General features: G+C 34.8%; 1 protein-coding gene across 1 annotated transcript in view; it reads left to right on the top strand.

The window, feature by feature from the left end:
• The window catches only part of LOC137248921 (uncharacterized), a 350,579-nt gene that overhangs the window by 285,057 nt on the left and 38,213 nt on the right, over positions 1-27,309 (top strand). Inside the window, exon 6 of the mRNA XM_067779904.1 lies at positions 15,193-15,238. The gene's annotated coding sequence lies outside the window, so the exon portion shown is untranslated. The remainder of the gene's footprint in view (positions 1-15,192; positions 15,239-27,309) is intronic.

The raw sequence follows: 27,309 nt of genomic DNA, 5'->3' as shown, positions 1-27,309 counted from the left end.
CAATTTTTAAGCCGAATTTTAATATTATAGTGAAGTGTGAAAAATAAAAATCTATATATATAAAAAGAAGGGCTAAAATGTGTGTTAGTTGGTCGCCGGTGTTTGAAGAGATGCGTCGGTCGATTTTGTTCAATCTTTCACACAAGTTGCGTAAACCTCATGCGGTGGTTATTACAGATACAGGGTCTCGAGATATAGGCCAAAACGTGGACCAGTGAATGCCTAGACAGTGTTTATACAATATGGATATCAAATGAAAGCTGTTGATGAGTGCTTTGGTACAGAGTAATATATTATCCAGAGAGGGACTGGGACTGGGATTAGGACTAGGACTGGGACTGAGACTCGGAGTGAGACTCGGAGTGGGACTGGGACTGGGACTGGAATAAAATACATACCACCCTCTGGGACAGGCAATAAGGGATGCAGAAGAATGAGAAGGAATTGAGAGAAGAGAAAAGAGAGAAGGAGATTGAGAAAGAGATAGAATGAGACGAAGATGGAGATAGATGAAGCGAAAAAGACGGAGGGAGGAGTGAATAAAAGGATTAGGAAAAAGTGAAGAGGAGGGGAGGGCAGAGTCAGACGGAAAAAGCTTATTAAAATGTATGCAGATAGGCCAAATTTAGGGCAGGACAACGTCTGCCGGGTCTTCTAGTATACATATATATTTTCCTATTATTAGGAAGTTTCTTTTTTTAATATTTTATTCTGCTATTTTTTTTCCTTTGTTGGCCATATTCGATATATCGCGCTCACAACTCCACATGCATATTAAACCAGTTCGCCTGCAACTATGCGCCAATAAAGCAGCAAAACGAGCTTTTTTAACTGCCTTCACTTACGCTGTCGTATAACGGTATTTTATTGCCAAAAAAGTCAACGGCATGTTTTGCGTTTGCTTCGGCTCCCTCTTACTTTTTGGTAAAGCGTTGAATGCTGCCACAAAAAAACAAAAAATTTACATACATATTTCTTATCACAAAAAAAAATTGTTTTCTAATTTTTTTTAACATTTTCATATTATTTTTCATTTGCATTTTTTGAGGACAATATATGGTTTTGAATTTCCGTATTGAATTTTTTTTCTTTATTCCGCTATTTACCAGCATATTTCGTGTCACGATTTGCAATGCTCTCTGTTATTTATTGTTTTTCCTTGTTTTTGTTATTTTTTTCCTATTTCGCTTTAAATTTTTCATTTTAATGTTACAACTGTCACTTTCTGTTCAGCAACGTGAACCATGCGTTTTGTTTTCTAAAATCTCGAGTATTTTAAAAACATATTTTAAAACTTTGAATAAATAAAATTTAGAAATTATTTAATTTCTGTTTGTTTATACAAGTTAAACTCCAAACGGTGGTAATTTGGGTAAACATTTATATTTTCTTTTAATTTGGTTTCTGCAAAAGAAAACACTGCGTTTTGTGATATAAGTTTCTCGAAAATATGTTTAAGTTATACCGGAATAAATTTTGATTTATTTCTTTTTCTTGTAATTTTTGTTTGAAATATTATTTCCATAAATTTCTATTTAATTATCTTTTATAAATTGTATGTTTTGAACATACATTTAAAGAAGCTTTTTTTTTGTAACTCTTTTGATTATTCCACATATCATTTTAATCATAATAAATATAAGATGTTTATTACACATTTATTACGAAATTTTTTTTGCTTTTGCTAACCTCATTAAAAACTTTTAATTTGTTTGGTTATTATAACGATTATCAAATTAATGTAAATTTGATCATTAGTCTGCTCGCGGTTATTTAAACATGTTCAGTGTTAGTTTGTGCATAAATGATTTTGTTTTTAACTTGTTTTTACAATTTTTGTGAAGAATAACTAAAATTAAAAAAAAAGTGTAATATTGAGTAATAAAAATTTAAGCACCTAAAAATAGCTGCTGCTAGTCAACACAATAACAACAGTTAAGCTTATTATTAATATGTTTATGAAAATTAAAATTTTTTGTTGCTCTCTGCAGAGTTTATTGCCTTTATGAGCTAAATCGTTTAAGGTAATGTGTTCTCTATATACGTAAATAGCCCGTGTGACATTTACATTAGCACAATTCACACAATTTATTTTGAATTTTTTTTTTTTATTAAAATTTTTTTTTACATGGAATGTAATACAAACATTTCTCTTTTATTTTTTAATTTTGTAAAACTTTATAAAATCTTATCTTTGCGGATTTATGAAAAGTGCTTCTCAATTAATAAGTAAAATTTTGGAACTTTTTCGATTTTTTTTAAGTTTTTATAAATTTGTAAATTAAATTTGTTTGATTTTGTAAAAATTTATTTTGTGAATTTTACAAAGCAAAAATGCGGTTTAAGAACAAATTTTCGATATTTTTTCCATTTTTTTTAGATTTGAAATTATTGTGAAATTTTTTGATAAAGTTGTTTGTTAAATGAAATTTTTTTCGTGTTTTTTTTTTTTAAATATCAATTTTATTAAGTTAAAAAGAGGAAGCTGTATATACGCCAATAAGAAAAAGCTTGAAATTTTATTTTTATTTTTAAGTGAATATAAATTTTGTTATTGCAATGCATTTTAAATTGTATTGTGCGAATCGCTTATTAAAAGTGCTTTTGAATTGAAAACAAAATTTTTATAATAATTAATAATTTTTCTGACTTATCTTGTTTGGTTGATTTTCCGACAGGGTGGATAAATGATGTATATTGGAACGATTTTCCGTCATCCCTTGTCAAATTTGGTTTTGAGACAAACCGGTTTCGGCGTTGTGCCATCATCAGTGTCGATTTTCGTTCTCCGAAAAAAAACGAAAATCGACACTGATGATGGCACAACGCCGAAACCGGTTTGTCTCAAAACCAAATTTGACAGGGGATGACGGAAAACCGTTCCAATATACATCAATAATTTTTCTGTTTTTAGATTTGTAAAAAAAAATTTTGAAAGTTGTTTTCTATTTAAACACTTTTTTGAAACTTTATTTTTACAAAACAATTAGAATGTTTTACATTTTTACGGCTTTAAAAAATAAAAAAATTTAAATTTTTATATTTTTTCTGGTTTATAAATTTTGCGAAAAATTAAAAATTTAAATTTAAAAAAATAAAATTTTTTTGTATTTTAACTAACTGAAATTTCTTTCTATTTATTCATTTTATTTTTAATTTTTTTATTATTTCTTAAGAAGGGCTTGTGCTTTCGCTTGCTTACAACAAATCCGACAAATTTTTTAATAAAAAAGTGTTTATACTTTTGAGCTAAGCACTTTTTAAGTACAATAACAGCTACGCTAGTTAAAGCGCTGAAATTTCAGTTAATTTTTGCACAATTTATTCATATATCTTAATGCAATTCACAAAATTTGAATGTGTGTGCTTTTTACTGTCATTTAAATGCAAAATCATCCTTCTTAAATTATAGTATCGTAATTAAAATTAAATCTAATATTTTTGAGTGCAAATCACATGCAATGTGGCATTTATTTCATCACGTCAATTAGAGTTGCATAAATTTTAAAGAGAAAAAAATTACGTGCAAAGGTGCAGCAGAAATAGAGAGAGGGAAAAACAGACAAAAACCTTAAGTGAATGGGATATTAAAATTTATGAGCTCATTTTAGTATGATTGTGCTATATTAAGCGGCAATAAAAATCTTGCACAAAAATGATAAAAATAAGGGTGAAAAAATTGAACAAAAAACAAAACATTTATGCCGAAAGCTTGTATACTTTGTATAGAGCAGATTACAGTATAATTATAGTTTAAATTTGTTTTATTATTGATATTTAGGAAAAATTACAAAATTTGCTCACGGCGATGGTTACTACTACATATTTCTGAAGTTCACTCTTCATCAGCTAGCTTTTCAAGTGCTGAATTTTGAATTGAAATCACCTGCATATATGCTGGTGTTCTAGAATAAATGAATGATTGCCCCGCTGCACTCCTTGTTATTTGTCTCCAAGACCGGGTTTTTCAGTGTGAGTTTAAACTACAGGTAAAGTTGACTAGAGCTTAACCTTGCCACTTTGTGCGATAACAACAAATTTTGTTACTCATTTCAGCATAAGCAGCTAAAGTCGCAGGGTTAAACTCTAAGCTGGCACTGAAAAACCGGACCTAGTATTGCCTTTTTTAAACGGTTTTATTTAGATTGACTTTACAGGCAGGCCGCACGGCCACATGCACGGCCGTTGTGAACGAATTTTGTAATTGAAATTTAAGTAACTTCCCTATAAGCTACAAGCTTGAAACTTGGAATATAGTTCAGAACCCGATGGCAATGCAATATTAAGAAAAAAATCTCCGCTAGGCGGCGCAAGGATCGAGATATTCACAAAAATCGTATTTGTGGTCCGATTTGGCTCATATTTGGAACAAATATTACATACAGTCCGGCAGAAGTGACATCAAATTATTTTGGAGTTGGAGGAGGGACAAGCATACTTGGCGTAGGGTCGAGTAAAGTCTTTGGAAGGATTATGTGTTGAGGACTTAGATTGTAACAAATTGTCAGGAAAGAGTCCTTGTAATAATGAGTCACTAAATGAACTAAATAGAATAAGAAATAATAGGCAATTAAATAAAGACTAAAAACTTGAAAAAAAAAATAATTTAAAAAATTTTAAGTTAAACGGTTTTATTGAAAACAATACTTACATGAAGTATTAATAATACTAAAAGCTAGAAAATAATTAGGTAGGTCCTAGGTACTAGTCATCACACTCCTCATCAATCTAGGGCGTTGATCAGACAATTAAATAGAAGCGTTGGGAGCGTGAAATTTCTAAAAATGTGAGGCGTAGCATAACCTGATTAAGGTTCAGTTGGTCTTATATAGGACTATCAACAGAAATTTAACAGTCCAACGCTTTTATTTAATTGTCTTATCAACGCCCTAGATTGGTGAGGAGTGTGATGACTAGTACTTAGGACCTACCTAATTATTTTCTAGCTTTTAGTATTATCAATACTTCATGTAAGTATTGTTTTCAATAAAACCGTTTAACTTAAATATTTTCTTTTTAATTATTTTTTTGCTATTCCTTTTATACACAATTTGGTACATATGTACTATATGTTTTTAAACCTAAATTGTGGTTGTATTTTTAGGCTCGTTCAACAGAACTTGATCAGTAACAAGGATTGCATTATTAACAATGCTTTCGCTGCTCAACTTTATATCAATATTATTTACTAGTATTTACTTAGCAAGACAGGCTAAAAACAATTGTATAAATCAATATGAATTTATTTTATTTCGAAAATTGTTTAATCTGAATATACCTTGAGTTGAATTGCTCTACACAAAAAATTATCAAAGCCTGCATAAACGTAATCTAAATTTAAAAAATTATATTACAATATTTCCAAAAGTTTGCGACTCTTTAACAAGAGTATCGCTTTAAAAAGTTTCAAAAAGTTGGCATAAAATTTGTATACAATTAAATTTTTTATTTTAGTCAAACTGCATAAAATTATGTCAATGTGTTTTATCAAATGCATATATGAATGCAAAAAAAATAACCAAAACAAATACTAAATAAATGGCAGAATGAAAAGTTACGCCAGTTTGCTGCAAAAGTCAACCACATTGTTGGCAAAGAGCACCTAACGGTGAGCATGTGGGTATGCAACCTTGGTGGCGCGCACCTTTATTATGCCACTGCTAAAAGTACCCAGTAGGAACAATTTTCGTTCGAACGTCTGTGCGCTGACTGCGCTATTAGGACTCTGTCTGCTCTCTAAGGTGAGGGCAGACACGGATGATGGTTATAAGATTTACTCATGCAGTAAGTTTTTTCTGCTGTGAATGACGGCATACATAGTCACAGTCATAGATGAAGCTGTCACTGATATTAGCCGTGTTTTTTTACACGCGTATACGTTTCGTTTGCGCGTGAAAAAAACGCCTTTCCTTGCTTAGATAATGCTTAGGTGACCCATCTAGCGGCCGTGGTTTAACAACTAGCTACAGCAACAGAGTGTACCGAAAAGCGGAGACACAACCCTCTGTTGTATTTCTGTGTATAAGATATAGCTGAATCAGTTGTGATAAATAGTGGACGCGCATAGAATTAGTGCAGAGGGTGAAACATATACACATATTTCAGTTACATCTGAGTATAATACGTATTGAAATTCAGTAGTACTAATTTTATACGTAGCAATTTCAGAGGTGTTAAAGTTTGTCGCTTAGCAGTCCATATAAAGTTTAAGCGTAAACTTATATAGATAAGAAAAAAACACAGCTATTAAATCCAATTTGCGACATATATCTCGATACACGGTTCACGGGCGTTTGCACCATCAAATAATTATTAATATTTGTTGCAATTGTGTTGAATTAAGTTGAAGCAAGTTTTTTCAACTAAAACGTTGAAAGACCGTATTTCTAAAAAATGTTTGAGGTGTTTTTGAAGCGACAGTTGAAATTACTAGATTTTGCACTCAGCCCATAGTTTATAGTCAATCGGAAGATAATGGGTCGAGTGATGATCGCACATCCCTCAATTCCCATTTTAAATCATCTTTTTGTCCCTTTTAAATACTTATTTGAGAACAGTCTAAGTAAGACGGGAAGCCACATCAAGAAAATTGGTCTTCTGCAATAGTTAGGGCAAAAGAGAGAGAGAGGGAGAAAGAGAGCATTTTATGGAAGTTCTTTTCTGATCTATGTTAACGACTTTATAAAAACAAAAACGGTCATTGGAAGTAGAGCGGAATCTTAGCTTACGTACCCAATAGATATGCAAGATATTGCTGGTAATTGATAGGATAGATATCCTGCGGCGAATCGTGCCAGTTCCCAACAAGTGCTGTTCTATAGCGCTAAGATATGGCATTAGTTATAATTATGTCGCCTCGCAGTGCTTTTAACTGACACTTTTAACATTGTGGTGTCCTATCAAGCGGCAATTGCCTCCTTTGGATCTAAAAGATTCACTATTCTAGCTTTACCCTTTTCCTATGGGTACCTCGTATACCGACCATAGTACGAGTATTATTGCTATAGTTCGACAGCAGAAAAAAGAGCGCATAAATTGGCTCAAGGCTTTCCATCGTTCATTGACAGAAAACGAAAGTGAAAAAGTGTTGTTAGAATTATATGAAATAAAAATTTGAATAAAATAAAATAAATGGCATAAAAAACACTTGAAATAAAAGTCCAAGTTTGTGCAAGCTTGATGTGGTGTTGAATGTGTGTGGGTGATTTGTACTGATATTTGTTATTGTGCAGCACAAGAACTATGCCGCATGTTTGCCAGCTCACAGCAGCAGTGGAATGAATATAAATTGAAATAAAAAGAATAAATAAAATGTAGCGAATGTGTGAAAAAATGTGGGTGTTCAATGCAATAGATAAAAACAACGAATTGTTTGTCAACAAGCATTGACACCTTTAATGTTGGCACACTGATACGCGATATACTGGCCAAAGGTGATTGCGAGGCATTGCACGAAGTGTGAATATTGTACTTAATGTAGCCACGTCAGCGGCTGATATCCATAGAGACAATAGACACAAATCATTTCACAGACACTTCATTCCATGGACAATTCATCCCGCGAACAATTCATTCTACGATCAATTCATCCCACGTACAATTCATCCCGCAGACAATTCATCCCACGCACAATTTATCCCACTGAAAATTCATTCCACGGACAATTCATCCCGCGGACAATTCATACCACGGACAATTTATCCCACAGACAATTCACCAGAAGAAGGAGTGCTATCGACGTTGGTGGAAAAGGATCCAGTAAATGCCGGTTACCAGCACCATTAAGGCAGTAGCTCCTTCTGTCGCCAACGCGTAGAGGACTATAAATCGTTCAATATATTTGTTTCTTGATTACTCCAAGAGCGTCCATGCTTATATGCCATATAGAAGGACGGGTAGGATAAGCGAAGAGGCGAGGTATATTTATTCTTTTACCGGTTTTTTTTTGTCAAGATTTTGAGGATTGTTAATTGACGGCACTGTATATGTAATCCTAAGACGATTGATGTCACGAGTTAGTGAATATAGCGTTTGCATGCTCTTCTAAAGGCAAAAACTGTATCAAGTCTTCATTACGTTTATATTTATTCAGTACGGTCGCCCTGAATAAATGGAAAAGATTCAGCCGTTTAGAATCTTTGTCTATTAGTTACTGAAAGTCGTAAGTCCCGAGATTTTCGTTTAGTTGTAAGCATATATCGGAAAAAGACTAGACTGATTCTATAAATAACCAGAACTCTCCCAATAAAAAGTGCCTGAAGCCTTTATTAGTCTTTTTGATACAGATTTTTAAAACCTCTGTGATAATTTAGCTTCCGTTTCACAATTTTCAAGCTATGATGTCTCAACAGAATGAATTTAAACGGCGTATGTTCTTTATTGCTTTTATTCTGGTAGAGATCCACAGATTTAATACAAAGAAAAAGCATCATTCGCTATCCCTTTAAGGCGAAAGTTAAAGTAGCTCCATGCTCAAACATGCGCCTTTAAAAGAAACAGAGCCTGAACAAAGCCGCATGATTGCGACGAAAAGAAAGAAGAGCGACAACCAGCTGACTTCATGCTGGCTTAAGCATATATAGTTAGATCTCAAGACGGCTGATTTCTCGTCATTATTATTGGTAGACTCAAAGCAGCAATAAAAGTAAAGAGCACTACGGGCTGTGCAATTTTAAGAGCTAAATGGAAAGGAAAAAAGAGTCTACTGGGTAGATTTAGGGCCGATACCCATAATCTTATAGCGGTCTGCAGCAGTCATTGGGCGAAAAATTGCATATTCCGATTTCACCCTAAGAAGCTAAATCTCTCCCTATTTCCAGTAAGCAGACAACCCAACTACTGATATTTTTTCACAACCCCATTATTCTGCTTTGACTTCGTTTTATAAGCCATTCAAATCGGCTTAGTTTCGCAAGCTCGCCTAGCTGTTTTAATGCATTTCTTTTTGCACCATTTAGCTTTCTCTACTCAACTAAATTCCAGTTAAATAGATCTTTCAGTTTACGCTCATCCATACTCAATTACACTATAATTTAATAGAAATTTAGTGCCACTGCGATTGCAAATTAAAAATTACCACGCCTATCTGGTATGCGTGTGCCGCTCCTTGCATTTGACGCCGCGCTGTGCAATCTTCATCAACGTACTACCTTTGCAATTGGCAATTTCTTAAAGGAAATTGGAAATTTTCTTTTTAATAGCAGTAACTGCAATGTACACTATTTTAATGCTCCATTGCACTAAATCAACGACGTTGACTATGATTTGCTAAACGCAATTGCCGCAAAGGTATAACTATAGACTACGACGAGGCAGCAGCAACAGCCTCAACGGTCTCAAAAGCAGCAGAAGCAAAAGCACAAACATCAAAAGCGCTGACGGCACGTCCAAACATCATTCAACAGTCGACTTGCATTTGCTTGTTACAAACTTGCTATCCCTTTCACACACACACAGGCGCTCTTCTCTAATCTTCTCCTTCTACTCTATCACTGCCTGCAGTTAAATTTGAATCTTTAGTTGCTCGTCTCCTACGAATATTAAATTTTATTCATTTCATCTTTTGCCATTCAAATACATTTTGTATGCAGCATTCTAAGATGCCAGTTACTGCAAAGCTGCCGATGGAGCGGTTAAGATTGGAGAGAAAGTGGTTGGGCATGAGCGCCTGCTTCATTCATTTTGCATTCTTGTTTCCATTCAAAATCAAAGTCAATCGTCGTGTTATGCGGCAACAAGCATCAGCAGACAACAGTCAAGCATCAGTAGTCAGAAGCGCTCTCTCGAATCGTACGCTTGGGTATACTGGCTACGAGGTGGAGCTAAAAAATAAATTAAATTGGAATTTAGATAGCTCGAGAAAAGTGCTGATATCATTCTACGAATCCAGCGAGTCCTTTGGATTACTTTCAACGAGTGAAAGAGCTGCGTAAGCGTAAGGACCAAGGTAGCTCCTTTTTCAGTATTATTGTGGTTGAAAAGCAGTAGTACTATAGGGTCCCAGATATATAGATAGATAGGAGTACGCGGATGATAGGCAGACTTGAAAGCGTCATAGTCACAGGTCACTGCAGACTAAAAAGTCATATTCACAAACTATATGGTCTAATTGCCTCTGTCTGTTATGTGACAGCGACTGCAGAACACATTATTCTCGAGTGTGACGCTTAAATTAAAAAGTAAGCACATACACTCTCTAAAGCCGAGCACGATTCGGGATTTCCTCAGAAAACTAGGTTCAACAAGAATGAACCCACAATAGACCTATAGATCGCTGAATTCCAAGAAAGAACTCCAAAAAAGGCCAGGCCGCGCAGATGACATGAATACCTCACCGATTCTAGGAAAAAAAATTAAAACTAAGTCCAAATGGTATGTTTTCGCTGAAAAAAGAAAACATATTGACGTTAGAACACTCTGCAAATGTCGTTTAAATGAAATAAAGATTTGTATCTTTCCCATAGACACTGTCTTAACCTTTTTCACCGACCCGTTACTTTGTTTAGAAGCCCTCATTGAAACACTGCCATGCAAAGTTTTCGGTTCCCCAACTAAATTTGTAGTATAGGATTCACCAACTTTCGCCATCCGCAGGATTAATTTGTCGATATTGGTGTGACGCGTATGGAAAATAATTTCAACATTCCTAACAGCCTCCATTTCAAATTTTCTTTCTGAAGCTTGAGAAAGATAGTCCGAGTTTGAGGAAGGTCAAGGCTGGATAGGTTAATGTGTAAGAAATATTCCAGAATAATTGTCATAGAAAGTTTACTGTAGATCCCTCTCCGAAATAAGGTAGATGGAGTGTCGTCTTGACAACCACATTTTTAAGGAACTATTATTTGTTGTGATTAACATTTAAAGCTTCCTCTTGCTATATTACTGATTTGGAAGGTTCCTTATTATTTCAGATCAATGTTGAAATATGAGTTCCTCCTCCGACCAGCCGTCATTTCGTTAAAAGGAACTCCTTTTGAATGATTGACGATAAAAGGTCCATCTATCCGTACAAGCATTTTCAACCGGTCCTTATTCCCCGTTTTGCGAGATCTGGTAAAATGATGTTGCCTTCTTTAAAAACTCTACGAACATTATATTCAAACTTTGTTTATGTATAAACGCCTGAGCTTGAGTTGGTGCCACTTGAGAGACTACTGCAACTCTTTTGCTTCCTCCACACACTTCCATAGCTAGTTAGACAACATTGTCAATTTCTCTGGTGCTGTTACTGCAGCCGCTATTATTGACGCTGACAAAGATGAGTATGATGACATTGACGATGTGACCAGAAAATCAAATTTGCAAATATCGTACAAAAACAACAAGTGATAGAGAAGCCAATTCGAAATTATAGCCAACAGAAGACAGTCAAACAGTCAGACGAAAGACGACAAGGCAAACATGCCAACGGATTACACCGCAATAACACTAACAACAAATGTGTAAGGAAATGTACTAAGAGCAATAACAAAGCAAAAATTCTAGAGTAACAGCACCATCGTCAAACATTTTGTTGTCGTAGTTGTTGTCATTGTTATTATCGTCAACGACAAACACAAAATATACTTTTATAGACATGGATTTCAACATGGCTGGCTTGGTTGGGCTGGTAAGGGCAATGCAAGAAAATTTCGAATTGAATGCAAAATTTTTCTAAACCGTATAGTCAAAGGGCAGTCGAGGGAGCGAGGTATGAGATAGAAATGCGGCATGTAATATCAGCAATATTTGTGGCTTTGACAGGCATATGATCATTGTCTGGAGTTGTTTGGTTCTGTTGTTGAGCTGAGGATTTTTTACATGAATGCAAACATAAGTGTAACTGCGAGTAAAGGCGAATAACTGTTGTGGTGATGGTAATCGCCTAAAATTATGTTCACTTCATTTATTTGATTGGGTTTTGTAAAAGTGCTGAGAAGATGATGATGGCGTATGTTTTAGTCACATATTTTATTTAAATGTTATTGTTGTTGTAGTACAGGGGATAGGATAATTTGTTGGATTCCAAAAAATTTACTATACACGTCAAATGGTAAATTTCCTGTGTAGAAATCATCCCACTCCGCAAAGAGATTTGCCTTTTATCGAAACCTTAACACTAACGTAGCAAGCATTGAGCTTAAAGACATCTTGCTTTATTGCCAGAAATCTTAGATATTTCTTACAGGAAACATTCCTTTAATGTTATGTATATGATCACATTGGGGGCTATAACTCAGTTCAATGTATGTTCATTTAACAGTTGAGGTTGCATAGTTCCGAAATGTACAGCAAAGTTGCTAAAATTGTATAAAAGAATAGTCCTAGCGTACCCGGTATTAAATATTAAAACAGTTATAACAGAAGTAATATGAGGAATTCTCGGCTGAAATCTTCTTTAAGAACAGCTTAATACTTCTAACATCCGATAAAGTTAAAATAATGAAAGTTTTCAGAAGCAACTGAAAATTTCTTATTTGAGTCTGCAAGTGATGTCTTACCTTAAGCTATTTATGCTTTTTAATACGCATTCTAAACTGATAAAAGCCTTGCCATGACAGACTTCCTTTTAAATATTTGGTTACATCGGTAACATGATTCGGTTAATGTTATATTCATACTAGCTTTACCAGGCGCACGTTGTAACGCCCGAGATCGAATGGATTTTGTGTTATGTTTTCTGTGTTGTTTGTTGATAATATAATTTATTGTTCTGTAAATTGAATTGAATTTTGTACGCATATTTGGTGAAATTTTCTGTTAAAACATTTTATTCTTGTAACTTATTGTATCTTATTTTATATTATTGTATTGCTTTTACCGCTGATGATTGTTGCTTTGATTACATTCCGAAGAAACATGACTGGTGAGCCAATTTTCAAAGTTGATATATGCGCAAGCATTCCTTTTGGTTCTAAGGAGTATAGAAATTAATTTGGATAATTCACAATTTTATCTTCATCTGTAACTGTGTTGATCGATTTATATTTCGTCACTTCACCAGGAAATTGATTTTGAAAGCGATCATTGATTTTGTTAACATGATCATTTTTGGGAGCTAAGATAGTTCTTTCGCATAGCCAAAAAAACAAAAACATTTAAATTTAAAATTCTTAATTCTGAAATATGAAAAACTTTCGTCTTGATCGAAGGAACCTCGAGCCAAAATTTGGTGATGATCGAAGTATAGCAAACACGTTTTCATAGGGAACACACACACAGAATTTGATTTTTATAGAAGATGTAGATAGACTGAAGCTAAACAATTTTTTTAACAGCGGCAGATTACTAAACGTCCAAAAGGCATAACAGCTAAACTCAACAATGCAGTCAAACTTTAGGTGCTAAAATAACTTAAGTTTGTACGGCAGCCATAGTTTTTCCCCATTCCACATTTTACTGGAGGTTTTAGGATTTAACGTCACATAGCTCCTTACCAATTTTAATTATCCTACCATTACGACATCCAGATATATGCAGTATAATATATTCCATTTGTATGGGAGGTGCCACGCCCCCTTTTTCCCAATTCCATATTTTCTTGGTGGTGTTAAGGATTGACCTCGAATAACTCCTTACTGAATTTCAATGTTCTGGCATGTATACCTTCAAAGTTATCCAGTACCAAAGATTCCATTTGAATGGGATGTTCCACGCCCTCTTTTTCCCAATTCCGCATTTTCTTGGTGGTGTTAGGGATTGACTTCATATAACTCTTAACTGAATTTCAATGTTCTGTCATGTATACCTTCAAAGTTATGCAGTACCAAAGATTCTATTTGAATGGGAGGTTCCACGCCCCCTTTTTCCCAATTCCGCCTTTTCTTGGTGGTGTTAGGGATTGACCTCATTTAACTCCTTACTGAATTTCAATGTTCTGGCATGTATACCTTCAAAGTTATGCATTACTAAAGATTCCATTTGTATGGGAGGTGCCACGCCCCCTTTCTCCAAATTCCGCATTTTCTTGGTGGTGTTAGGGATTGACCTCATATAACTCCTCATTGAATTTCAATGTTCTGGCATGTATACCTTCAAAGGTATACAGTACCAAAGATTCCATTTGTATGGGAGGTGCCACGCCCCTTTTATACATCGAAATTATTTTTAGCCTAAAACCTTCCCGTTGATCGAAGGAACCCATAACCAAAATTTGGTGATGATTGATGTGTGGGAAATACGTTTCCATAGCGAACACACACACACAGAATTTGATTTTTATATATATATGGCTAAACCGATTTGGGATTTCAAAATCAACTAACCATCATCTCTCTTTCCTGTATCTTTCCTAAAAATTTCATGGCAATCTGTCGAGCCGTTATCGAGTTATGGAGTGACAGTCAAAATGTACACTTCTTTTTATATATATAGATTAAGTCTGAACTAATGTCTTGCAATAAAAAAAGTACAATGAAAGTTGGTAAAAACATATCAAAAATAGAAGGTGCGGAAACACGACATTAATATAACAACGATTACAACAGCAGTATCTTAAAGAATTTTGTAATGGAATTTTACGTACAGCTGCCTAAAGACTTCCTACATTATATTAAGCTAAAATAGTGAACGATTTTATAAGGAAAAAAATAAATTTCCTTGGTTTTAGAAGTTAGCTTTCCCACTGTAGTGCCTATGTGTTCTAAAACGAGAAAAACTTGTTTTGTACTTTTGGTGTTAGTCTAACTTATATATTTTTTCAGTTAATTAACGTTATTTTTCGCTTACATTTTGTTATAAAAAACTTTGTGTTTGAGTATAGCAAGGTTGGGTTAGTTTGAACTGGCTGTGCCCCAGTGTGTGAATCGTGCTACCAAAAGTTTGTTTGGCGGTCAAAATAAACATGTTCGTCCTGACACATACTAGACGAAGACCCACCTTACTTGCTGTTTCTAGACAGATTATACCAACTTTCTTACGCACTTGCTTACTTAATTGACTCTTAACCGTTTAAACGGTTATGGCCATCCAACAAAGCGAGCCAGTCGCTTCTTCTTTCCAGTCATACAAAGTATAGATTTATTACTCCAAAATTTTAGAAAAGACAACAGCATGAACAGCTGACTCTGAAATCACCCTATTTTGTTTGCCTGTTCGTTCAGCAAAGTTTATTCTTTAAAAACTTAAAGCTAAAAAGCTATAATATATGTAAATTCAAACTTTAAACCAAAAAATACCAAATTTTTAATAATTTTTTTTATTTTGTCTTTTCAGGTTTTTCTTGAAATAAGCGGAAATAAACACGGTCATTTTGAAAAAAGTAAGTATAATAATAATATAGAGTTACCTAAACAAACAATTTCTAAATACCTAAGCTCTAAACAAAAGTACTCTCCGAAGATTTTGTTTCCAATCCCGTAGAGATAGGACCAATAGACGTATATCAATACGGGTCATTCCAATGCTTATCGTTTTCAACTTGTTCCTTTTATCTGAGTGAGGAACGCCCTCTTCCTCTGCTTCCGTAGGTGGGTTCCGATAACAAAACCTTATTGACCGGAGCATCATCTTTCAATCGCATAGCCACTGTGTTTTATTCGGTTGACTATGTTGATATCTGCGTAAAGCTCGTACAGTTTATCATTATATCTTATTCGGTAATCATACTATTTCGAATAACTTGTATATAGAAACCCTCCCAGTTCCGCCTCATCAGATGTTGTCAGTGCCCAAGATTCTGTCCCATATATTAGGACGACGCGATTAGTCACTTGTAGAGCATAACTTTCGTTTTGCCTACTTTGTCCACCGTAGCATTTATTGGCCAGAGTGATTCTTGGCTGGTTTTCAAGGCTGACATTGTAGCTGCAATAGAAGCAGTTTGGGATAGTTCATTTTTTCCTGTACGAAGTTTAAACAGCTCTAAGGTTAATTCAAAGAAATCGTATTTGAGCTCAGTTCAGTTTGCTAGTAAAAGAATAGATCGAGATATTTAGACAACTTGAGAATTTCTTGCTACAGTTTTAGATAATTTTCTGGGTCTAGGTCATCTGGAAACTTGGACTGCTATGCAAAACCTAATTATAAAACAATCTGAAGAGAAATTATTATGTTTGATGGCTCACAAATCAAGCTACTTGTTTTTCTGAGTATATCGCAATTAACGACGTAGTTATCGAAATATTCCCAAATTCTTTTTTTTTGGTTCCTACTTAAAGAAGTCAAAGAGGTAGGAAGTGAATGAAAAAATAATAATTAGATATTTTTTATTAGAATACCTTTATTTAAAATGACTGCAACTAGACTTGTTTTTCTTAAACAACGGCTTCGTTGCCTGGATCATGCTATGCGAACGGAGGAAGACGCTCCGCCCAAGAAAGTATTCCTATCGATACCGCAGTTTGGAAGCAGAGGAAGGGGGAAGGGAGAGATCTGCACTGAATTGGAAAAGGCAAGCAGCAGAAAACTCGTGACTTTCCACAAACGACCTCAGCTTGCGCTGCTTTTATACTCTATGTTGCCTCGTTCGCATATTTCTTCTAAGATTTACGCTTTTCACGAATATGCATACTATATGCGTATGTATGTGCGAGTAAAACCTTCTGCCCTTAGCTGATGACTACATTGTGTATGTGAGATATCTCTTCACTTCGAGCTGCTGGTTATGTGTGAGGAATATTCATCGTTGCCTTGCACATAAGTGTGGCTGCTTCCTTTTTTTTTTTTTGTTGAGATTATTTACTAACAGCATAGTGATGTCAACATTCGCCACAATACCAATTTAAAAAAATGTTACGTATACGTACAGGTACCCGTCTTTTCAGGTTGTAGCGATATGTTTGCGTGTAATTGAGTGGCTTTTAATGAAATAGCGTGCGTAGTTGAACAACCGAAAAAGAATATTTTCATTCATTTCATTTACCTTATGCGTGCACGGCCACGAAAAGCAGCAATTGATTTCCGAAGTGCTCAGCGCATAAGAACGCAGAGATAAAGTTGTTTGACAAATAGTGCGATTTTGTCTTCTTTCAAAAAAAGTTTTAAGAATGCGTAAATGTACGACATAAAATCGTATTTGCTTTGCTTTCAAAGTAGCTGGGAATTTAAATTTAAGCACATCTTTGAGAAAGTCAATGTGACATTTACTTTGCACAACCTCAAACACAACACACCCGCTGCTTACCTGTGAGATACTCATAATAGCCTAAGTAAGTAAACAAGCACAAGTTTTCGCTGTTAGTTAGAAGTTTAAGTATTCATTGGAATTTTATAAGCTTTCGCCAAACCATTAGAGCCTCTGCACATGCAGAGCAAATAGAATCGAACCATTGACAATCAATGCAAACGTGCTGGGTAGGCTAGCATAATAGGTACTTTTTAACATACACACATACACATGTACATATACTCGCATGTATGATGTATATTTAAGTGTTAGGTAGTGTTCCTCATCAGCAAATACTTCATAAGCGCCCAACGTTCATTCCCATTCGTTTACTTACTTTTAGCCGCAGGGCGTGAACGGCCATCTCACCTCGTACTGTCATGCAGCATAGCATTTGTTGTTGTTGTTGTTGTTGTTAAAGTTGAATGTACTCATGACTTCTTCACCAATTCTAACGTCTTCACAAGATACTTTAAGCGAAATTTTTAGTGCGAATATTCTCTCTTTTGCATAAGCCAATGACTTGAAGCACGTAGTGGTTTTTGTTGTTGCCTGTAAAATAAGTTGTAGTTGTAAAGTTAAGTGCCCACATGCGAACCATCCACTCCCATTTATGTACACGATTATGCCGCCTCGTAGTAACAGCGGCTGCCTCAGCAGGCTGGTCGTTGGCTGTTGGTACTGTTGGTGCTAGTCTGGTGCTCTTATTGGTTTTACTGTTACTTTCCAAGTCAATGTCGCCTTTTTGTCGCCTCATGTTTATTCTTTTATGTGCAACATTTTGTTTAATTGACAAGTGTGATTATTTTTAATGAGGTGTCAAAGTTGTTGAAGCATCTTTTTATGTGCAGATGGAGGATTTGTGTTCTGACTTTGCAGTTACATGATAATCAAAGGTGCGTAATATTTGAAATTTAAAATAATAAGCAGAATAGAAATTGAAGTTTAAGGTAAGAGGATAGTTTTTCCTGTAGAAGTTAGAGAATATTAAGAATGTTGCTGAATGTCAAAGGCATGGAAACAACCTGAACTTGAATTTGTTCGGTTCAAGCGAAAAGGTGAGATAACATTGGTTTGGTTGTACCAGTTCCAAAAAATATAATCCTTCGGGGGAGGAATGAGGTGATGCTTATCCTCCTTCTTATACCGATAAGGACACTCTCCATAGGTTTTGGAGAGTTTTATAGATGATAGATCCGGTAAGCTCCTGAAAATAGCACTAATACAATACAAACCTCACCACTTCGAAAACAACTTGATTTCACCACGTTGAACTTTCTGAACCATCCTGAGTGTAGGTGAAGTTGAAAATTCGGTTGAAGAAGCTGTATATTGCGCTGGGTAAATGTTACCGGATTGGCTGTAGAGGAAACCGTGCAATGTGCAGTTGGTCTTCTACAGATAGGCCTCGTATCAGATAAATAAACGCTGCGTATACACTACCTCTTTCTGGGTAGAGAGATCTTACTGGCTCGAAGTGGATTGAGAAGAAGAAGATCTTAAAACTGCGATAGGAGTTAACAGCAGCAGACAGAAGTCCTCGTAGACCCAAGAAGTTTCTCCAACGGGAGAGCCTTCAGGTTGGTTTTGATGCCAAGATCTTCTTCGTGCCGTTTAAAACTTTTGCGAATTAAACTAGGTTACCTTCATTCGTACAAAAAATTAATTTTTAGTTAAGTACGTAATCTCATATCCTCAGTAGTTCCATCTATACGCCGACATCCTGATGTTTTCATTTACTAATACTCGCATCCCTACTTTCATACCCATGCAATTCTATTGCCTCCAACTTATTGTGTGCTGAAAGCTCATTACAAGCGTAACATAAAGAAAGCACAGAGAAAAATTAGAAGTCTCCGCTATGCCAACAACAACATACCCAGCAGCATTAACGGTACCATTGCTAGTTGCCATGGTCACTTCGCATACAAACTAATAAACATACAAACAAACATAAGAATATTGCCAAGCCGACGAATGTTAACCGCAAATCCAATTAGGCCAAGTGTCAAAGGGCAAATTGGAAATTTTTCAGTACAAGTAAAAGTGCAGTTAATAAACGTGTATTTATAAGGTGTGTGGGAACGAGAAGAAAGATGTAGACGGGTGTAAGAAAGCAAGTGGTAGTGCCTACTCTTGGATGGCTGCCGCTGCTTCTGACGCTAATTAAACTCACTGTCTTAATGTGCTGCTTAACGGAATCGAGCAAAAGAGAAGAAGGAAGGGGTGAAGAGGAAGAAGAGCGTATGTGTTAAAACAGCTGATAGAGATTTGGCTTTAAGAAGCCGCAAAAGAAATTGTGGAAAGAATGGCTTTTATAGAAATAGGCCGTTCACTTAAGAACGTTTGATTTGCGGTGAGATTCCATCAGCATAAACGCTGTATGCAGAGGTAGAAGGGTGATAATGTAGTTAAAGAGCAATCAATAGTAAGAAAGGCTGTTGTTCGCATGAGTGGTACATAAAGTACTGCAATATGGTTCGTTAATTTATATGAGTAATGCTACTCCAACTACAAATTCACTAGCTATTCTCACTAAACTGGAAGATTCCTTTTCTCCTTATTCTTATATTTTAATCCTGACGACTGGTATCGAGAGAGAAATAAGTAAATAAATATAGACAAGATTGGAAAACGAATTGTCTCTTATCAAATTTATCAACAGACTTTTGGACGGGCGGATTGTCATAGCGGAGTGAGGAGGTTCAGTGACTTACCCCAGTGACATGTGTATCTCCTCCTCGACTGTAAAGGCTGCAAGGAGGGGCCTTTGCTCTGGACCTAGCAATTCTTGTCAAGAGAAAAAACCTGAACACCTAGGGACTTTTATATGTATGCCTGTGTACGGTGGCTTAATGGCCAATGTCCTGGGGCATAGCTGTAAACACCAAAAAACTGAGAATGTTTTATTTACTAGGAGCAACAAGAACTGATTATTCAGACCACCCACCATTGGCGAAGTGTCACTACTATTACTTGGTAGGGCTAAGTACCTTACGGCCTCTATGGAGTGGCCACAGGGAACACATTTGGGCTGACGTCAACGCTTGCCAGGTCTCGAGATCTTTCCGACCGGTTGATGATAACAAACGCTCAGCGACATTACTAGAGTTCAATAAGGCTCATCTCTTAATAGCGATGGGAGCGTAGACGGTCCTAGTTGCATAGAAGATGACGAGGTGGAGTAATATGGAGTAGAATATACCCGCGGTAGGTATGCCTGTCGTAAGAGGCCACTAAAATGCCAGATTCAAGGGGTTGTGTAGTGCAACCTTTTCAGGCTGCTTGCGCAATATATAGCTTCTCCAAACCCAATTTTCAACCTCACCTTCGAGCGGCGAATTCCGTTTCACTAACGGACGAGGCCCTGGCGACCCCAAACTCCTCATGGAACTTGGGCGTGTGGAGAGAGGGATGGCCTGAAGGTTTAATGTGGCCATATAAATCGTTCCGGATATGGTCGCGCTAGCACCTTAATGGAGCTGTGTTACCGGAGCGTACCGGATCTGTATCCAGCAAAGGACCATCACATCGGTAACACTCCCCAAAGCCTCCGGGGAGCAACCTTATCGCTACAACAACAACAACAACAACAGGTGGAGTAATTGGAGTAAAATAAAGAAGCACCATTAAAAAAAAAACTTCGAAAATTTTTGTAATAAATACTGACGAATAGCGAAAAATCCCATATAAAGTTACACGAATGTGTTTCGGCTTTCAGTGTTTTTATTTCACAAACTTTTATCATGCTCTTAAAATATTTTTACATCTATATATATGTTTTTTATTTCACATATAGTTTTTTTTTAATTTATATTTTTTTTTCTTAATTTCTATTTAATTTTTTTTAATTTGAATCTGTTTTTTAGATTTCAACATTTTTTTGTTTGATTTTTCAAATTTGTATTTGTATCACAGCGGTTTGTTTGTTTGTCTTCATTACTGCTATTCGGTTCTTGCCAATTGATATTTACAGCACTGCAACATCTGCTGCAGAGTAGACGTGAAAATTGGACTTGTTCCATGGCAATGATGCGATAGTGTCATATTTTATTGACACTTTTTCCACGTGCTCTGGAATGTGTTTTTTTTTTTAATTTCTTTTAGTGTTGAAGTTGTACTTTCTTTAATTTCGTTCTTCTGATTTCATTGTATATATTTTTTTTTTTTTTTTTTCATTTCTCAAATTAGTTATTCTTTCCTTTGTTTCACATATTTGTAGAATTTGATGAGCTATAGAATATTTATAACAATTGTAATTCAAAAAACAGAAAAACATAGACTAGCTAGTTTTACTTTTTTTGAATTTTTTTGAATTAGTTTGTCTTATAGATACATACATATGTATGTGAACAAAAATGATGAACAAGGAGAAAAATAATTGTGGCTATATTTTTTGTTTCAGTTGAATTAAACAATTTTTTTGCAGACATACATTTTTAAAATCAATTGAGAAAGTAGCTGGTAAAAATTGTTTTTTTCTTAATTTGTAAATTTTCTTAGTTTATTAATAAATAAATAATAATTTTAAAATTTTTATATTAGTTTTTGGTATAGAATTTGTGTATTAGAATATCATTTTTTTTTTTTTATTATTATGAATTTTCTATTTTTTTAGTAATAAATTTTGTTAAATTTTGAGTTAAATATGAGAAAACTAATTTTAATATTTTTTGTCTATTTTTTATAACATTTTTTTTGTGTTTGTCAATATTTTTATACTAAGCTGAGCAGAGCTCACAGAGTATATTAACTTTATTCGCATAACGGTAATCCGTAACGGCATAAACTAATCGAGATAGATATGGACTTCCATATATCAAAATGATCTGGGCGAAAAAAAAGAAATTTATTTAGCCATGTCCGTCCGTCCGTCCGTCCGTAAACACGATAACTTGAGTAAAATTTGAGGTATCTTGATGAAATTTAGTACGTAGGTTCCTGAGAACTCATCTCAGATCGCTGTTTAAAACGAACTAAATCGGACTAAAACCACGCCCACTTTTACGATATCGAAAATTTCGAAAAACACAAAAAGTGCGATAATTCATTACCAAAGACGGATAAAGCGATGAAACTTGGTAGGTGGATTGACCTTATGATGTAGAATAGAAAATTAGTAAAATTGTGGACAATTGGCACCGCCCACTTTTGAAAGAAGGTAATTTGAAAGTTTTGCAAGCCGTAATTTGGCAGTCGTTGAAGATATCATGATGAAATTTGGCAAGAGCGTTACTCCTGTTCCTATATGAGTGCTAAATAAAAATTAGGAAAATCGGATAACGAACACGCCCGCTTCAAAAAAAATTTATATTTTATTATTTATAACAAAAAATTGAATATCTTTACAGTATATAAGTAAATTATGTCAACATTCAACCCCAGTAATGATATGGTGCAAAAAATACAAAAATAAAAGAAAATTTCAAAATGGGCGTGGCTCCGCCCTTTTTCATTTAATTTGTCTAGGATACTTTTAATGCCATATGTCGAACCAAAATTTACCAATCCTTGTGAAGTTTGGTAGGGGCTTAGATTCTATGACGATAACTGTTTTCTGTGAAAAGGGGCGAAATCGGTTGAAGCCACGCCCAGTTTTTATACACAGTCGACCGTCTGTCCTTTCGCTCGGCCCTTAACACGATAACTTCAGCAAAAATCGATATATCTTTACTAAACTCAGTTCACGTACTTATCTGAACTCACTTTATCTTGGTATAAAAAACGGACGAAATCCGACTATGACCACGCCCACTTTTTCGATATCGAAAATTACGAAAAATGAAAAAAATGCCATAATTCTATACCAAATATGAAAAAAGGGATAAAATATTGTAATTGGATTGGTTTATTGACGCAAAATATAACTTTAGAAAAAACTTTGTAAAATGGATGTGACACTTACCATATTAAGTAGAAGAAAATTAAAAAGCTCTGCAGGGCGAAATCAAAAGCCCTTGGAATATTGGCAGGAATAATGTTCGTTGTATGACATATATAAATAAATTAGCGGATGTTCTGGGTCACCCTGGTCCACATTTTGGTCGATATCTCAAAAACGCCTTCACATATACAATTAAGGGCCACTTCCTTTTAAAACCCTCATTAATACCTTTAATTTGATATCCATATCGTACACCTTTATCGCGATATCTCGAAAAGGCGTCCACCTATAGAACAATGGCCCACTCCCTTTTCAAATACTCTTTAATACCTTTCATTTGATACACATGTCATACAAACACATTCCAGGGTTACCCTAGGTTCATTTTCCTACAAAGTGCTTTCCCTTATTTTGTCTCCAAAGGTCTCAGCTGAGTATGTAATGTTCGGTTACACCCGAACTTAGCCTTCCTTACTTGTTCTTTTTATTATTATTCATTAAAAAAATTGTCATATTAAAATCCATTTCCAAATTTTTTAATTAGCGCATTAGCATCGATACGCCTAAGTTAGATGTACTCAGACGTAAAATTTATTTGGATTGCCTGAAAACAAATAATGCAACAATTGCTTTGCATGTCCATCTGTGTGTGTGCATGCGTGAATGTGTTGTGAAAACGCTTGCAGCAGTGCTTTGTCCATTTAATTACTTAATTATAATGTCAATGTCATTTCGTGATAAACAAAACCAACAACGAGCTCTTATACAACAAAACATAATCGAACGATTTAATATACGTATTTGAAATTTTACAATTTCTGGTGCATGTATTTTTTCTTCTTCTTATTATTGTTTAATTTTTGTACTTTGAACTTCAATTTTATGCGTTCAATAAAAAAAAAATTTTTTTTTAAATATATAAAAAAATTTGCAAAAAATTGCGGCATATGCAAATAAATTTGTGTTTAAAACTAGTTTTTAATCTGACAGTGACGAAGCGGCTGAGGACTTAGTTCCGTTTGCGAGACCGTTAACAGAGTGATGCTGTTGATGTTGTGAGCAGCGACAGCGAAAATCAAACAGCATTAATATTTTATACATTTTGTTGTTGTTGTTGCTTTACTTAAATTTTACTGCTCTTATTCCGGCGTACACCGCCAACGGCAGTTTTTTCTTCCGCTGTCGTTGCATGCATCATCACATATGACAGTAAACAGAGAAATTAATACAAAAAAACAGCAATAACAACAAAATTAAATCCGCATTTTCTCCGAGATTACGTTGCGCGGTACACATACACAATACACACATACATACATATATGCTTATGTGTGAGTGTGGTTTTTATTGCTGTCAGCCAAGCGCTGTTGCAAAAAATATGTTGCGAAAAAAATTTTAAAGAAAAATTTATAAAAAGTAGCAAACCAATAATAAAACTAGGAAAAAGGAAGGAAAAACAAACAGACAACGGGTCAGCAGCTCAGTGCTGGCAGCGGCAGCGGGGCAAGCGAAAATCTAATATAATTGAAGCACTAATGGAATGTGTTACATAGCCATAAACATAAATTCGATAATTCAACACAAATGCACAAAAATTTAAATAGATGTTTACCATTGACCGCATTTATGGGTGTATACCAGAGATCTGCTTTGAGTACTAATAAAATTAGTGCAGTTAGTCATGAGCCAAAAAATTGTGTCTAAATGTGCACTTAGTCAATTACAGACAAATACTATGAGTGATTAGCACATAAAATAGAAAATACATACGAGTACCCCGCAACACATACATATGTCTCATACATATATGACATTGTTGAGTATAAACTGAAATCATAGTCGCTTTAACTCAGTAGCACGTTGGCTTCGTGTGTAATACACTGTATAGTTCGTTTATTATCGGTTTTTCTTTAGCGCTGTATTTAGTTTAGTTTCCTGTATATCGTCAGAAGACTGATATGACTATATTCATTTTATTGCACTGTTAGTCTTACTTATTCCAATTAGTGTTTTCGTATAACACAGTTGACTTTCTTGCTCAATAAGACAATTGAGTACTGAACTGCTTCGTGGCTTATGAGCGGTTATTCATTTTACGAAGCATGATTATGTAAATGTGTGTTAGCGGATATAAGTGCTTGATATTCTTGGTTTGTGTACGCAATAATACTCATTTTTTGGTTAGTCCACTAATAACCTTAAAATATGAATAATTGCAGCTCACTGATGCATATCCGCTTATTCGGTCATTTGCTTACGCAAGAATTGCGCAGATATATATTGTTTCGTTTTTTTTTTCAATATTTGTGTTAAATTTTTTGTTCATTTTCGAGTACGAAAAGATTTAATTAAAAAAAATTTTTTTTTGGTTAACTTTTAATTTTTAAATACTTGAACTATATATGTATGTAAGCATTTGTAAACCGTTGTTGGCAACAAAACAAGGCTAGCATGCCTATTTGTTAAAAAAAACGAAAACTTACATTTTTTTAATTGAAAAGAAAAAATTTTAAATATAGTATTTTTATTTATAGTCGAATTCTTACTGCAAACTGAAAATAAAATTGGACTAAAAACTTTATAGAGTAAGAGCCCGTGACTGCCAGACCTTTATCATTTTATAAAAGCTGAAGTGCATACTTCCAACTGAAGCAGGATCGTTGGTCTGTTATAAAACTTGAGTCATGGTGGCTTTAAAAGATATCGTGCAAAAATTTTGCAGAAAAATAGACCTTTCTTTCGTCATTTTATAAAGACTGATTTTCATATATGGTCTTTAGGCCGGGTCGATTTGTGGGGAGGCAAAAAAATCACCCATTGCTCTGTGAAAATCATATTCTAGGGATCAAAATAAGAAACTTTGCCGAAGGAACCATACCTCTAAAACGAATTCTGATGTCCCCCCCCCCCCCCTTTGGGTCGTAGGGGCAAATTTTAAAAAATCCCACTATAAAATGCCTATGTTTTTTCTTTTTGGAGTTTATTTTTCTCTTTAAAAATTTATTTAGTCAGAACATATGTAAATGAAAAAATTTATTTAACTTAGTAATAGAAAAGAAATTAAAAAAAATTATTAGAAATTAGCGTTTTTACAACCCCCTTTTAAAACCAAGGCATCACTGTGATGCATTTGCATGTCGTAAACATAGTTGTGTGGGTTTTTTATTCAACCGTTTTAAAAAATGAAGGTATCACTGTGACACAATTGCAGATCGTAAAATTGCTTGTGTTGTTTTTTTTAAGCCACCACAAGACACAGCAGGTAGAATTGAAATTGCCCCTACCCAAAAGTTCGACCCAAAGGGGGGGACATCAAAATTCGTTTTAGAGGTATGGTTCCTTCGGCAAAGTTTCTTACTTTGATCCCTAGAATACGATTTTCACAGAGCAATGAGCGATTTTTAATTCGACCCGCCCTAATGGTCTTCGTCACGATATAAGTAGCCACTAGCCTCATTGCCAGACACTTTCCATAGTGGCTTTGATTAGCCAGACACTTTTAATCCTTCTAAACTTCGAAGAACATCGAAGCAATTTTATACTGAAATTCGGATACAAAATCTTAAAAAAAAAACTTTTGAAATTTTGTTTGCCGTAAAAAACTTTCAGCTTTCATTTTATGAAATAGTACAGTTTTGCATTACAAAAAGTGTCTAGCTGAACAAAGCCACTATGGAAAGTGTCTGGCAATAAGGCTAGTGGCTTCTTATATCTTGACGAATACCATATATGAAAATCAGTCTTTATAAAATGACAAAAGAAAGGTATATTTTTCTGCAAAATTTTTGCACGATATCTGTTAAAGCCACCATGACTCAAGTTTTATAACAGACCAACGATCATGCTTCAGTTGGAAGTATGCACTGACGAAATTTCAACTTTTATAAAATGGCAAAGGTCTGGCAGTCACGGGCTCTTAGACTATTAATTTTATAAAACCAGGAAGTCCTCTCGTTTTCGAAATCATACATATCATACAACATATAATATTTTAACCAATCTTATGAAATACTGAATAACTCTGCGCCTTCTGTTATCGTTTGTATCACTAAACTATCTAATAAATAAATTCAAATGTCCTGTATATACAATACTCTTCATTTACAGCACTACCATGGTAGTAGATGTTTACAATTTAATTTAGTCGCTGGTTCAAATTCCCACACTATGCTACATAAATATGTAGCACTCAGTTGGTCTACTCAAAACTCTTCTCCCAGGGTCTAGGCTCTTCTCAAACAGCCTTGTAGCCGAATAGTTGCTTATTTACTTTTCGTTGCTGTAGCTCATATTTTTTTGATTGTCAACGCTAGGGGTTTACATGTTCATGTACAATGTGAAA

Source organism: Eurosta solidaginis, chromosome 4, assembly GCF_040869045.1.
Source record: "Eurosta solidaginis isolate ZX-2024a chromosome 4, ASM4086904v1, whole genome shotgun sequence".
Taxonomy (NCBI): Eukaryota; Metazoa; Arthropoda; class Insecta; order Diptera; family Tephritidae; genus Eurosta; species Eurosta solidaginis.
Note: the sequence above shows the minus strand (reverse complement) of the source record. Positions and strands in the feature narration are given on the sequence as shown.